This window comes from Artemia franciscana, unplaced genomic scaffold (genome assembly GCF_032884065.1).
Source record: "Artemia franciscana unplaced genomic scaffold, ASM3288406v1 Scaffold_6191, whole genome shotgun sequence".
Classification (NCBI taxonomy): domain Eukaryota; kingdom Metazoa; phylum Arthropoda; class Branchiopoda; order Anostraca; family Artemiidae; genus Artemia; species Artemia franciscana.
Window position 1 is genome coordinate 1 of NW_027066468.1, and position 14,645 is coordinate 14,645.

General features: G+C 35.7%; 1 long non-coding RNA gene across 2 annotated transcripts; it reads left to right on the forward strand.

Moving 5' to 3' along the window:
- Positions 1-1,284: 1,284 nt before the first annotated feature.
- Positions 1,285-13,849, forward strand: LOC136043460 (uncharacterized). 2 transcript variants are annotated; one of them, XR_010621621.1, is made up of 3 exons: positions 1,285-1,836; positions 10,561-10,732; positions 13,461-13,849. It is a non-coding gene; the product is annotated as an uncharacterized LOC136043460 (long non-coding RNA). The 2 variants fall into 2 exon arrangements; XR_010621620.1 differs by having other exon boundaries at positions 1,289-1,786.
- Positions 13,850-14,645: the final 796 nt, after the last annotated feature.

The following is a 14,645-nucleotide window of genomic DNA, read 5'->3' on the forward strand; positions in this document are numbered from 1 at the left end:
GGTAGATTATTTGATTGTAATTATGCTTATTTTTAGTTTAACGGAATTCTTTACTTTTCCTTAAAAAACTTATTTTGTGGAAGCATTTTTTTAGTAAATTGTCAGTAATGAACAGAAATATATTGGGAGAAAAATATTTCCTTTAAATCTTATTTTTTAAAGAAACAATGAGACTGATGCCTATCAAAATTTGTGAAGGGCGGGACAAATTTTATCCATGAAAATTTAAAAAAAGATCATTTTGAAAATTTTTCCTGGTGTCCCAGTAATTACACTGTACTTTAGGGTTCTTTTTCCATTTCTTAAATGGAAATCTGATAAAATTGCACAAAAGTTTTCTTTTGTGTTTCAGGGTGTTCGGGGTATATATTTTCGGAGGGGGGGGGAGGGGTACACTGAATGTCATTTTATGTCTGAAATTCCTCTCACAAATTGAAGTTTGGTCTCCTAGTACTGCTTATTAAAACTGATAACCATAGAAAGAGTATAGGCTGATATCGCTTATATGTGCATGTAGTTTTGTAACCTTAAAGCTATGCTGAACAAATGGATATCTCAAAATTTTGATCCTCTCCTGATGTTTTAGGACTATTCGTTCGGTACGATCATCCCTGAGAAAAATCACATCTGTGATCTTTCTTCTGGTAAAAAATTAAAAATTGTACATTTTTGCAGATAAGAGCTTGAAACCTCTATAGAATGGGAAGTTATTCGTGCTTATTAGGTATTTCAGTTGCAAAGAAGAGAATTTGTAGAATTAATCGAGCATCGATTATATATTAGAAGTAAAAAGTAAAACCATTAAACAATTCCCAGAGGATATAGCCCACCCCCCTTACTCCCAACCGACTTCAGTCATCAATCTTTTATCGATTTAACCTATCTAGTTATATTACAAATCTTATTATGAAAAGCATCAAGTCCAATTTTCTTTTTCAATAACTTCTGTTTTCATTCAGAAAATTATATTTAATGTATGTTTTTCAATAACTCCATTTCTAATCCATTTGCTGATGTAGAGTGTCTATTCATATACAGTCCAATTTCAAAGGTAAACCTTGAAGTTGCCTTTGTTTTGAAATAGATGGCGTTGATGCATCCACTGTTGGGACCATTACATAATGTCCTAATTTGCATTAAAACGAAAAAATATAATGCAATATGTTTGCTATAATATTTTTCACCACAACTAATAAGATTTCAATATATTACTCTTATTTATGATAGATGTGTTATTCTACATAAGTTATAACTCTTGCTCTTTACACCTCCCAACGGCTTATTTCTTCGGATACGTTATAAAATTATGGAAAACCCCAAAATAACTGGGGGTTTTACTAGTCAAGTAAACTTTTTAAAGTTTGGGGATTTAAAGTAAAGTAGTTTAAAGTTGGCTGCTCTTCAAATCAGGATCTGAAATTACAAATTATTGATTTTCCACTCAATGCATAGCAGGTTCAAATTTACAAGTTTAAATTCTATCATCTAATTTAGTTTTTTTCCGAAACAAAAAACTTTGAAAAAAATTCGTTCCCTCTTTTGACAGGGTAATTATTTGACAATATGCGTAAACTGTTAGATTTTTTTCATACTAATCATCATTTTAGGTCAAATGCTTGTGAATTGGCTGTTGATTGAATTGGACGAAGTAAATTATCAAAGACGTTCCCTTGTGCAACTGGAAATTCGACAGCCTATTATTAATTTCTACACTATGCTTTTGCATGCTGGGGTTATGAGACCTGTTGAGGATGGTAACATCAACGGGGTGGATATGGATTTCGAGGTATGGAGCTTACTGGTTTCTCACGACCCCAAAATATCTAGTATCTAAAGGTAGCTTGGTTTAATTTTACTTTTATTACAAAAATGACGAAATATTATAGTTGCATTTAATGTGAAAACTTTTTTCTTTTTTTAATTCATTTTGTTTTTAGTTTTGACTGTGGAACAAGAAATTGAAATAAACCCCAAGAGGAATAGAAAACTTGGTGTGAGGTCAGCTTTGACCTTTTTTTCAGCGGTTGAAAAAATACCAACAAAATGGTGCCCTTAACAACCTAGAAATTACAATGCAAAATAGGCTCTTTAAAACTACGCAATGCCACTAAACTTTGGCTGCAGAACATTAAAACCGATTGATTCGTAGACAAAAGATAAAGCAGTTCGGGACAATGTATATAATAACCCGTTTTTCTATTTCTAGAACATGAAGAATAAAATAATTGAATATGAGAACGCTGATAACTGAGATCCAGGTTTTTCATTAGATCTCAATCATCAGAGTTGTAATTTTTCAAAATGTTGGGGGAGAGATGGGGGGCAAAGTTGGGGCCAATTTTTCACATCACATGTAATATCTTTTGAAGCATTACGTTGCATGCTTATTGATTCTAAACTTCAGTTAGTTTTACCAGTAAATTACGGAGTATGTGTGGTGGGACAAGTAGCTAACGCGGTTAAGTCTTTAGGATATCAGTGTCATCTCGTATTGGGTGACACTTGACATTTTTCTAAGCTTTGGAATAACACCATAATGGCAAGGATATACTAAAGAAAACTAACCTGTTTCTCTGGATGTATGAATTATACAGGCCTTAGTTATTACAAGATTATTAGTAGAAAATAAATTTCAGGTGGGAGGAGAGAGCAAACTAGGGCTGGAGGAGTCAGTTGCCCCCCCCCCTGGCCCATAGTAATTTACGCTTCTGTTAAACATTTAATATCTTTTGAAACATTATTCAGATAATTTTCACTATCACACGAAATTCTTACTTAATATTTATAAAGTTTACACAACAATAGCAACAAAGAACCATAGACAAAACAGTGAATAATATGTTACTTGACTACCACCGCCTGACACTCCCACCATCAACTCTAGAAACAATAACTAGGACAGGGCCAGGAATCCGCAACCCACCGTTATCTGAGCTGTTGCCTTCTTGGTGCTAATTCTACAGAAATATACTTCCACCATCTAATCTGTCAAATGGGGAGCAAGACCAACAAAGCTCCAGCCCAGCGTTCTGCAACCTGTGGAACCCATCTGACAATCGCCACGACGACCTGCAAAAAGGGAGGAAAACAGGTAAATCCCAAACCAAATCGACTCTCTCACATAACCTTCTACCCGCAAAGCGACTTCCTTGGCCACAGCAAATCAAAACAAATCCAAAATGCATCATCACCACCTCCACCTCTATAAATACTCAAGGTCTAAGGCTAGAGACTCGTGATTCTTCTTCCTGCAACCTGGAAAGAGGGAAAAAGAAAACAGGTTTTAATATGAAGCCAACCCAAACTTACCGCTTTCCAACAATAGCTCTGTCGAATTTTCGATCTCTCAACAATAAGACAGAAGATATGGAAGTTTTCTTAAGGAAACGCGACATTGACGTCATGTGCCTGACAGAAACATGGATTTTGTCTTCTGCTTTGGCCATTGTCGACTGGTACTCCTGTTACATTTCCCCACGCTGCAGCGCATCAGGTGAGCATATGACGCACGGTGGCGGTGTCGGTTTCTACTGCAAAGAAACCATACCTCACACGATCCTGGATGTCGCAGTGCCAAAGACCCATGACATCGAAGATTCAGGGCTGTGGGCACGACCAAAAGGCCTACCTCGTCAAGTGTCGTCACTGATATATGCCGCGGTATATTTCCTTCCAAGAGGACCATACCGGCGACAACTAGTGGAATATCTCCAACAAAGCTGCGACCTCATCAGAAATACTGGCATAAGTAAACCTTATGCCAGCTTTATGGGTAGTAAAGCCTTTTTAAAATAATCTGAAATAATTCTTTGGGGGTCCTTACCAGTGACTTTCCTTTCTACTGCAATTAGCAATGGGTGAAATATATTGCAGTCACTAAAAATTTACAATCTTACCTATTTTACCACTATTAAGTTGCAAAAATGGTGAACTAAATATTTACCATTGAATTTGCCACAAAAGTAATTTCTAGCTTCAAGAAATTCAATCATGCCTTTAGAACAAGGGATCCTAAGTTAGGTCAAAGTCTTGAAAATGTGCTTCTAGCATAAGTAATTTGTAAATAAAAATTTGTATCTTACTAAAAATGAGACAAAAAAAAATCCTACAGAAAAGAAACAAGACAGATTAATAAAGGAAGAAATACCATGGATGCCCATGAAATGTAAGATAGAAATGAACAAAACTTCAATTATGCATCTGTTTTCTTTAAACAGACAGGAGGAATAAACCTCCAAGCTTTGACAAATTCAATCTCACTTTTGGAACCAGGTATAAGACTAATTTCCAGGGAATGAAAACAGTAAATCCCTGGCTTTTCTATTGACACAGGCAGTAAAGGGAATAAAAACACATTTATTGTTCTGCCTATTTGTTCAACTTCTCTGTCTGTTCTACAAATTCTGTATTATATTGATTTGATAAAAAAAAAGGCAAAATGTCATAGATAAGATTTATTTGCAAAAAAGCCGGCAGGCCATAGCAAACACATGCAACTTTATACAAGCACCTAATTCCAAACAACTTAAAAAAGCAAACAAACTTGCAAACAACTTAAACAAGCAAACAAACTTTCAAACACTTTATGAATTCAGAAACACCCATAAATCAACTCTTACCAAGCTAACTCCTCAAACATGATTCCCTATGCTTAATCCCTAAACAAAGATTAAATAAAAAAAAACTAGTTTTTTAAACTGAAAGTAAGGAGCAATATTAAAACTTAAAATGAACAGAAATTACTCCGTATATGAAATGGGTTGTCCCCTCTGCAATCCCTCACTCTTTACGCTAAAGTTTTTAATTGTTTTAAAAAGTAGAATTGTGGCAAAGAATCAAACTTTAGCATAAAGAGCAAGGAATTGCAGAGGGGACAACCCATTTCATATACAGAGTAATTTCTGTTTGTTTTAAGTTTTAATATTGCTCCTTACTTTCAGTTTAAAAAACTAGTTTTTTTTATTTAATTTCTGAACATTTTTGAATTAATGCATTTTTGATTTTGGCTCTCCGCACATAAATTATTAAAATGAAATTTGCATATTATTTTTTTTTTGGCTAAACGGCTTTCTCTTAGTTTTGATCAGACAATTTTGAGAAATAAGGGGTGGGGAAGGAGGCCTAGTTGCCCTCCAATTTTTTGGCTACTTAAAAGGCAACTAGAACTTTTAATTTTTAACAAACGTTTTTATTAGTAAAAAATATACATAATTTAAGAATTAACTTACATAACAAACTTTTATACTCTTATATTTTTTTATTATGTATATGAGGGGGTGTGTCCCCTTGCTAATACCTTGCCTTTTATACTAAATCTTAAGTTTTGTCCCAATTCTTTGCATTATACGTGCATTATATCAAATACCTAGCCTAACCACCTCTATATATAAATATTAATTTAAATGTAATTGCATCATAGTTTGTTTCGCAAAAGAAACTAACTTTACTAATTGAGTGTGTTCTGAATAATACACACGAGTACCTAACAACCATATTGATGCATAGCTTAGATTTTTTGTTATGCATTGATGTATACAATTCTTCTCAATTCCTATTTTGATAGCAATACATGAGGGTTTGAGTTTCACATTATTTTGCATAATTGCATAGCCTACTAGTTTTGACCCTATTTTCCAATGTAGCGAGAAGTTAGGCCTACTTAAAAAAGAAAAAAATTGTATGCTGACCAATGGTCAACATTGCACAGCAAGTGATTACCTTAAAAATTACCTTAAATCGCCGCTTGGAGCGATATAAGGATTATCCATCCTTGTGATGCTCCATGAGAAAAAAAAGAATTCGTTTGGTGTAGATTGTGGCTGTTAGATTAGACTCTTGTGGAGGACTCTGCAGCTTCCCAATTGTAAAGGAACTCCTGGCAGAGCCATTCCCTATCAAGGTGGGACTCGAACATGTCAATTGAAGTAGCAGAAACTGTTTCTTCAGAGAGCTGGTTCCACATATTGATGATTCTTTGGCTGAAGAAGTGGCTTCTATGTCTACTCGTGGAACGCTGCATGGAGAGCTTCAAAGAATGTCCTCTAGTACCAGAATGCAAGGGCTGTGCAAAGAGACCGGGAAGGGTATTTTTAGAGAGGATTTTTTTGGTTAAAATAATGTCACCCCTTTTCCGTCGGTATGTCAGCGTTGGCAGCTTCAAACGACGTAGTCTTTCTTCGTATGGAAATTTATTCATGTTGGTAACCATCTTAGTGGCACGACGCTGGACATCCTCAAGCAACTTCCTATCTTTTTTGAAGAAAGGGGCTGCCAATGACATTCCAACCTCCAGGCGTGGACGTACAAGCGCCTTATATAACTTCATATAACTTATATATATATATATAACTTATATAACTTTATATAACTTTATATAACCTTATATAACTTTATATAACTTATATAACCCCCCCCCCAACTACCCCAAAAAGAGCGGATCCATTCTGGTTATTCAATCATGTATTAGGACTTGTGCTTATTTTTCCCACCAATTTTCATCCCAATCCCTTCACTCTAAGTGTTTTCCAAGATTTCAGATTCCCCCTCCCAACCCCCCAACCCCAATGTCACCAGATCCGGTCGGGATTTAAAATAACAGCTCCGAGACACGATATCCTTCCAAACATCAACTTTCATTAAGATTTGATCAACCGTTCGTAAGTTAAAAATACTTCTATTTTTCTATTTTTTCTGAATTAACAGGCCCCCTACTCCCCCCCCCCCAGATGGTCAATACCGGAAAAAGACTATTTCTAATTTAATCTGGTCCGGTCCCTGATATGCCTGCCAAATTTCATTGTCCTAACTTACCTGGAAGTGCCTAAAGTACCAAAACCGGGACCGACAGACAGACTGACAGATAGACTGACCAACTCTGCAATTGCTATATGTCACTTGGTTAATACCAAGTGCCATAAAAAAAGGCATCGAGTGGTATGTTCATTTTATTGGTAAGTCATTTACATGAACTGTCATATATTTTTTGAAAATTTGTCATTTTTAAGAGCTCAAAAAGTGCTTCAGTTTGAATGTATGGTAGAAGCAATTATTATATTTGTAAAGAGCATAAAAAAGGCATAGAGTGGTACTACCCTTTGTTTGTGAATATTCTGAACCGAACAGCAACAATCAGCTTCTTAATCAAATTATTTTTAGCACTAATTGCGTCTTCCATTGCTGTTGTGTTCAAAAATTGCTGCATAAATCGCTTAGTTGCTCGGCAAAATTTTGATGTTTCCATCTTAATCAATTGTAAGTCAGTTAGGGTAAGACAACTGGTACTGGGACACTTTGATCACTCTGCCTTAATCATCTTAATCATCGTAAGTCAGTTAGGGTAAGACAACTGGTACTGGGACACTTTGATCACTCTGCCTATTCTGGGACAGAAGCTTTGATTGGATTACAACATGTCCATTACTGGGACAAAAGAATTAATCTTGGACACCCAATGTATACATTTTTCTGGGTTGCTTCCAAAAAACCTGTTGTCTTTTGTCCCAGTATTGGACATGCTGCAATCCAACCAAAGATTCTGTCCAAAATAGGCAGAGTGATTTAAGTGTCCCAGTACTGGTCTTCTTACCCTATATGAACTGCCATAAATTTACCGCAAGCCTACTTTACGTATTTTTAGTTTCGTTGGAGGGGGATTTTAGAAAGCAAAAAAACGGATGCGCTTCTCTAATAATGACAAAGAAACAAAATGAGAATCTTGCTATATGCAGTAATACACACTTTAGAGCACTTGGAACGAAAGTTGACATTTACCAATGGGCCATCAGTCTCTGGAGTGATGGAGTGGCCCATTAATTGATGGAATAAGGCTAACTATGACACTAAAGAAAAAAAACACATGACATAAATACAAATAGGCAGCAAATAGGAGTTATTTACCTTCAAATGCTTGTGGAAGTTGGTCGTTGCATGTATGTGTCCCTTTACAGTTTTGTTGGGGCAAAACTTGCAGGATGCATTCACAGACCCCTCTTGGTCAATTTCCCCCTTCACAGTAAAGTACCTCCCTTGGAGTATAAATGGAAGCTGTTTGGCCATGCTGACTTTTCAGTTAGTTTGAGATTAAAGACGCTTATGACATGAAAGGTCCTGCTTCTTCTTTAAACATGCTGTCGGGAATTCGGTTTATTCACCACCATGTGTTCTCAGCAACTTGTTACGGTTTTTGATAATATATGTCTCTATTACGCAATGTTTTTTTGTACATTGCCAAAGCACACGCACACAAAAGTATTTGAAAAGTATTTGAAAAACAAGTACATTAAAAGTATCTTAAGTAATAAGTATTTCGTAATCTTACTTAAATATCAAGTAATAAGTACACCCTAGAGTTTTTACTTAAGTACAAGTACAAGTAATGGAAAATTTTACTTAAGTAGTACTTCAAGTAAAAGTACTTCAAGTAAGTGACAGCACTGGTACGAATAGACCGAAGATGGGCTCAAGGGGTAAAATGTTTTTGTCTTGGTGTCCTTGGCACTTTCAATTGTCCATTGAAATGACTTGCGGGCCTATGTCTTACTTTTCAGAACATCTAAAAAATGTGCTTTAATAGTTTCTCACCTTCCCTCCATGTAAATAGCAAAATAGCTAAGGATTTTCCACGATAAACTTCATTGGTCATTTGTCTAGCAACACACCTAGGCCATATCCAGGGATTAATTACCGGGTTTGAACACCCCCCCCCCATTTTTTTCAAGCCTGTAAAACAGTAAAACAATTTCAAATTAACCAATTTCTGATATGTTTTGTAAGGTTTTTTTGTAAACCCCCCCCCCAAAAAAAAAAACCTCCGAACGAAAACCTTAAATCTGCCATTGCAAAATACAGATGCTTCGGGTATCTAAAGAAATTATCTTTTTTTTACAGATATTTTTTTTTTTTTTTTTTAAATAAATTTTAGCCCTTTTCACAAAACATGTACCTCAAAATGAATCGTGTTAAAAAAGTAAATGAAAACTTATTGATGGTCTTATCGTTATTCTGTAAGACACCGGAGGTTTTTTTGCTTTTTAATAATTCTAAAAAATATTATTCATTAGCTTTCCACCTAGTCTTTATATAGACAGCATAATCACGGAGACTTTTCTCTAAAAAGTGTTATCGGTCGAACGTCTTGCGAATGCAAGTGCTTCTTTTCCTGCGCCGAATTGTTCTAATCTTTGCCAAAGAATGCTGAAAAGGGGTAAGGTTACCTTTAGCTACAATTTTTTTTTTAAACTACTTACAGAAAATATTCAGGGCTAAAGTAGCAGCTTATTTTTGCTATTTCAAAACCTTTCATTCGTATTAAAAAATTCAATTTGGGAAAAAGTGACCAGTTCTATTGAAGTTTTATTTTTTTCAGGTTAAGGGTAAAATACTTACTTTTTTCGACAGAAAGCAAGGGATATTTCATACTTTTATTTCTTTTTTCTTGTAGATTCGGTTTTGCTTTTCAGTTTTGTTTACTTTCTTTGTTCCCATTTTTGGATTTTCATTAAAATCTGGATCTAGTAAATTAAACTTAATTCAAGGTTATTTACATATTTATGTAATACCGGGACCCCAGCAGCTTTGCCGCCGGGCCCCGGTACTCGGCATGTGGCAGGCCTCTTTATCTGGATTCTCATTGCTGCTTGTCTTCTAACCGAAGACAGTTTGCTGTCTTAGCAAAAATATTTAATAATTAAAGCAAGTTCGCAGACAATTTGCTGTCTTTTCATAATATTTAAATCCCTTGTCAAAATAGAGAATAATCATTTGTAATAATTGCAAGTTTTCGTTTATTGGGCCTTCCTACTGACATGATATAACTGGTTGAGTTCAAACCAGTAAGCTTAATCACTTAGCGACTTGATTTTATATTTCTCAGGCACCGTAAATATTTTTACAGTTTATATAATAACTTCAGCGATTTTAAACTGAACTAAAAAAAAAAAACTTTTTTTCATTTCGAAAAGACATTGCTTACGTATAACAAAACAAATTTGGTAATGATGTTTTTCTACTAAGCTTCAAACTTTTTGTTTTTTCTCTTTTAAGGTTTTTGAATTGTTGTAATCCCTTGCTAAAATATAGACACATATTTTAGTAATTAACAGTTTTGTTTTTTGTGCAATTTAATGTCTTTTCATACCAAAGTGTTAATACAAAAAGTATATATATATACCTTCCGTACTACCCTGAATTCTCAGAGCTTTCAAAATTTTTCATCTTTTCGCTAACACTGTTTCCAGGGAATCATATATATAATTTAAGCAAATTTAAGCCTGGGAAAGTTTTACCTTCCGGTTTAGTGCCGTTTTCTCGCTACCAAACAGACATGAACACACCTGCAGTTCATGAGAATAAGATAAATCTTTTGCTGTTAAAAAAACTTGATTATTGAAGGTCACTTTTATCATGGTATCATCCACCCTAACCTAGTAAAAAACCAACTCTAGCCTATAAAACCGAAAAAAAAGCTATATATAAAAAAAATTCAAGTGAGGAAGAATCGTCATTTGAAGCTGATATGAGAATTGTAACTTTTTTGATTAAAAAAAAACTAATTGCTTTCAGAGAGCGAGATTTTTTGAAGAAAGTTCACGAGTGTGTCAATAATGGTGGAAAGGTTCTAATCCCTGTTTTTGCCCTTGGCAGAGCTCAGGAATTGTGCATTTTACTAGAGACTTAATGGGAAAGGATGGATCTCAAAGTACCAATTTATTTTGCTGCAGGACTAACAGAAAAGGTAGATTTTTAGTTTAATTTGTGCTTTTATTGTTTTTATGTTTACCTTTTATATATCTAAAAAGGAATTAGCTTTTAGTATTATTACCTTTTAGAATATTGTAAATGTTAAAAAACAAAAATATTCCGTTTTTCGCTCATCAAAATTACACCCGGTGCTCCTGGTCTTTTGTTCTTGCTTTCAACAGGGGCTGCGACCGATACATGACATAGTTTTACGTTGAGCTGCCTTGATTTTTTGGAATAATTTCTTGGATTTCTATAGCCTGCAACAACACTCATGATAGATATAAGCTATAGGCAATTGTAAATGAAGAAGCTATTTCAACATTAAGATGTGCCTTTTACATCAGTTTTGCTCTGAAATAGGTTTTAGTCGAATTTGCCAAAAAAAGAAGTAAAAGACACAATACCCAATAAAAATTCATTTGTTACCGCTATAGTAGTGTTGCAAAGTGGTTGAGGGATGGTTACCCGTAAGCCAATACAGGCATTTTTCGCAAAATTAATTCTTAACTAACCTTCTTTTTTTATTTTTTTACTAATTCTTAATTATAGACATGAAACCTTTTTACGCGTAATTAATTCTTTTTCTTAAACCTGTAGTATTTATTATTGGGAAATATACGAATATTTTATGGGGGGCAATTTTATGGTAGGGATCTTCCACGGGGGAATTTACGGGGAGGAATTTTCTGATGAAATTTTAAAGGGGAAACTTTCACGGGGGGATAAAGGGGATATCCTGGCATGATTTGAAAAAGGGTCAGAAATGAAATAAAAAAAAACGTTTCATTTGAAAAAAGGAGCCACATTAAAACTAAAAAATACAAAATAATTTCGTACATGATGGGGTGGCCCCATCCTCAACCTATGAGGGGGCTGCGCCTTCCTTAACCCTCGCTCTTTACGGTAAAGTTTGAGTTTTTGTCACAATTACTAGGAAGGACTTTTAAAGAAGGAATGAAGGAGGTATTTTTGAAGAAATTCAAGACTATACGTATAGGGTGAGGTTGAGAAAGGAGCAGCGCCACTCATATACGGCATAATTTCTTTTCGTCTTGAGTTTTAATGTTCCTCCTTACTTTAAGTCGGAGAAACTCGTTTTTCATTTAATCCCAAATGAAGCATTTAAGTAAAAATTTGTAAGACGTAGAAATTTTGCAAGAGGTTGGACGTAATTTCTGTAGTGTTGACCCATAAATAATATCCAAGGGTTTCAAGTATCATTGCAACATCTTGACTCCAATTTTGATGCTTTTAACGTACCGATACTGGCTGAGAACCAGACCGCAGAGTTTAAAGGCAAAACAAGCAAACCTGCTTTCAATTAAGCAAAATGACATGGTAGAGGAAGTAGCATGTGTAGCTGTGTTGGCCGGAGCTGGCTTAGTCCTACGGTGAGTTGTTTGTAGTAGTAGTAGTTTATGCTCATGGATTGCAGCAACCTTATGTATTCCCGAAAGCCCTCCCCCTCTGGCTATAAGTAATAATAATTGCTTAGTCCTTTATCCTAGTTCACGCGCTGCACAACAAACTTAAAGCCTTTAAAAATTACGACCAGAAATCGGCAGACGTATTGACTTGGAGCCTAAATTCCACAGTATATTTTAAACATTTTGGGGTGGAGAAGTTGGTAAATCTCTGCTTCTACATGCTTACTCGGCTACTGAATTTATTCATTCTACCTACTCTGCAAAACTTTACTCTATTTACTCTGACTCTGCAAAAAATGGTCATTCATATGTCGAAGCAATCTTCCACGTTCCTTGCTTCCTCATTACGACACAGTGGACAATATTTCAGTAGTAGACATTGACCACGTTCAGGAGAAACTTGTAAATCTTAGTGATATTGCAACTACCAACAATTCACTGCAGGGCTAAGCTGCCTGAAGCCAACACAGCCACGGACGCTCCTTCTCCACCAAAAACAATTCAAAGTTTCACTCTTTATTCCCTCCCAGTAAGTTCCAATTTCGTTCAAAAATTTGCTTATGACAGCCAATTCGGAGACAACTTGGTTTTCGGGGTACACGAGCCTGTTAGATTAGAGCTTGGTTCAATTATGAGGTTGAGCATCCTGTGCTAGGTGTGGGGGTTGGGAGAAGTGGGTGGGGGATATGTACTGCAGCATTAGTGGTGAATCTGGCTGAAAAAACTCGAGTTTATACGACATTCACCTTCACCCACCCGAAACCCTGTTTATGGTATAATACTGTCATCTGCAGTAGCTCATTGTTGACAATTTAAGTAAAAGCCGAGCAGCAGTACTTATATTTATGATTGTTGTGTGTTTACTGTTATATAATGTATTGCATAATGTTTTTAAGTTAACCAAGTAGCGTGTTTGTTAATTAGTTACTTTTCTTCACTATCCGCTTGAATAGCACCTACTTCGGTAGCATCTCCTTTTGCCCTCCCCCCCCCAATAAAATAATGTAGCTACGCCCCTGACAATATGGCTTTCAATATTTAATTTTAGCTCACAGAATTATATTCTTATCCTTCCAAGCTTTTAATATAGGAAATCTAGCTATATCCTTGTGATCCCAGTGAAATTGACCAAAGAAGTCCCATATTTACTAAGTTCCGCGTATTTTTAAACCTTCTTGTATTTCTCTGATTTCTAAAATAGCGCGGGCGAAAAGCATAAAAAAAACACCAGAAACTTCCATGTTGGATGAAAGCACCAGAATTGGCTGAAATGTACTTTCGAGCATTTTCTAGGATAGGGCTCGATTATGCAAGCGAAAGTTTTCCTCAGAACGCCGCTACGTGGCTTGAAATCCAAGATGGCGGACGAAAATACGAGTTTGTGAAAATGAGAAGACATGGCCGTTCAAATTGGCTAGTATGGATAATTGATGGTTAAGGTATTGAATATGAGCTTAAGAATGGCCTAAGTTGTACCGTAGTGTCGCTAGGTGCCTAAAATTCAAAATGGTGGACGTAAAACACGAGTTTGTTAAAATGAGAAGGCATGACCGCTCAAATAGGCTAGTATTGGGTAATCGATGGCACTAGTATATGAAAGTAAAAGTGGACTAAAGTAATAATATGTGGAATTCCGTCTATTATTATGAATAACGATAAGAAAAGAAGCGTTTCGATGCTAAACTAACAAAAAAAAAAAACATTTAGTTTACATGAAAAACCTGATATTTACAAGATAATAAAAAAAACGCTCGTTAGTTCGAACATGACACATTGCAAACGGCTTCAGTTTGCCTTCATGTTGACTGCTTTCATTCAACCTGTCATCTAGCGGGGTAGTTTCATGCTACTATAAATAACGTAGCTTTTGCCGTGCTTCTTGGAGGGTAAGTGTTTTTCTATTTCTTGTAAGCCAATTAGAAAAGGGAATAAGTGATTGAAAATGATGTATGCAAGATATTACTCTGGGATTAACGAAACATATTGTTGTTGCTTCTATCGGTAAGTAGTTCCTGGGTATTAGTTTAATAGACAGCGCCATCTACTGTTACCGTGTGTTACTTCTAGTGAGTTTTGCGAGACATGTTTAACCTGCTGTCCCATGCTGTCATGAAAAGGTCTCCAAAGTTAAAACGAGCATATGGCACTACTGGAAACATGTACATAGCTAACCAGCTCATCCAGTTATGTTCGCACGAAGAGGCTGACACCCGCCTTTTGCTTCACGCTTGTGACGAAGTCTTACAAGGACATGTGTCGATTCTCATACTGGACACAGACGTGATTGTGATTGCGACCTCCTGCTTTGATCACATTGGAGTCTCCGAACTATTTACTATGCTTTGTGTCGGTACCAACCTAAAGTACGTTCCCATTCACGAAATAGTTCGATCGCTCTGGCCGACGAAATCACAGGTACTTTCGCCCTTCCTTGCGTCTACAGGATATAATACTGTTTTTTCTTTTATCCACCACTCA